The following is a 622-nucleotide window of genomic DNA, read 5'->3' on the forward strand; positions in this document are numbered from 1 at the left end:
TCCAGTTGTTGGGATGGCCTGGTTAGCTTTTTCTCTAATAGCTAGAACTTTATCAGTAAAGAAGCTCATGAAGTCTTCACCACTAAGGGAAGAAGGAATACGTGGATCTAAAACACTGTGACTCTTGGTTAATTTTGCCACAGTGCTGAAAAGAGACCTGGGGTTGTTCTTATTTTCTTCAATTAAAGAAGAAAAATAAGCTGTTCTGGCCTTATGGAGAGCCTTTTTGTAAACTAATAGATAGTCTTTCTAGGCTACATGATAGCTGTCTATTTTACCGGCAAAGCCAAATCTGAGTAATGCTATATTGAGTTTTAAAAGCTTTAAAATGCATGCAATAGTTTGATAAAAAAAATCACCATATTAACAGCATAACAACTGGAGTTTGTATGTAATAGTGATTTATTGACTGTATTACGCCATATGATATGGCATTACAAAAAAATATTGAATGCATTTCTGATTAAGTAACAGATTACACAAACTCTTTTTTAAGGGGTGCTCAAAAATGACAGAAACTGATCATTTTAATTCTCATCTTGCAGCACACGCCCAGGAGATCTTCCGACTAATGTGTCCAAAATTGGGCTGCTCCGATCAACCACGAGATGGCGCTATATTA

Source organism: Takifugu rubripes, chromosome 7 (genome assembly GCF_901000725.2).
Source record: "Takifugu rubripes chromosome 7, fTakRub1.2, whole genome shotgun sequence".
Lineage (NCBI taxonomy): Eukaryota > Metazoa > Chordata > Actinopteri > Tetraodontiformes > Tetraodontidae > Takifugu > Takifugu rubripes.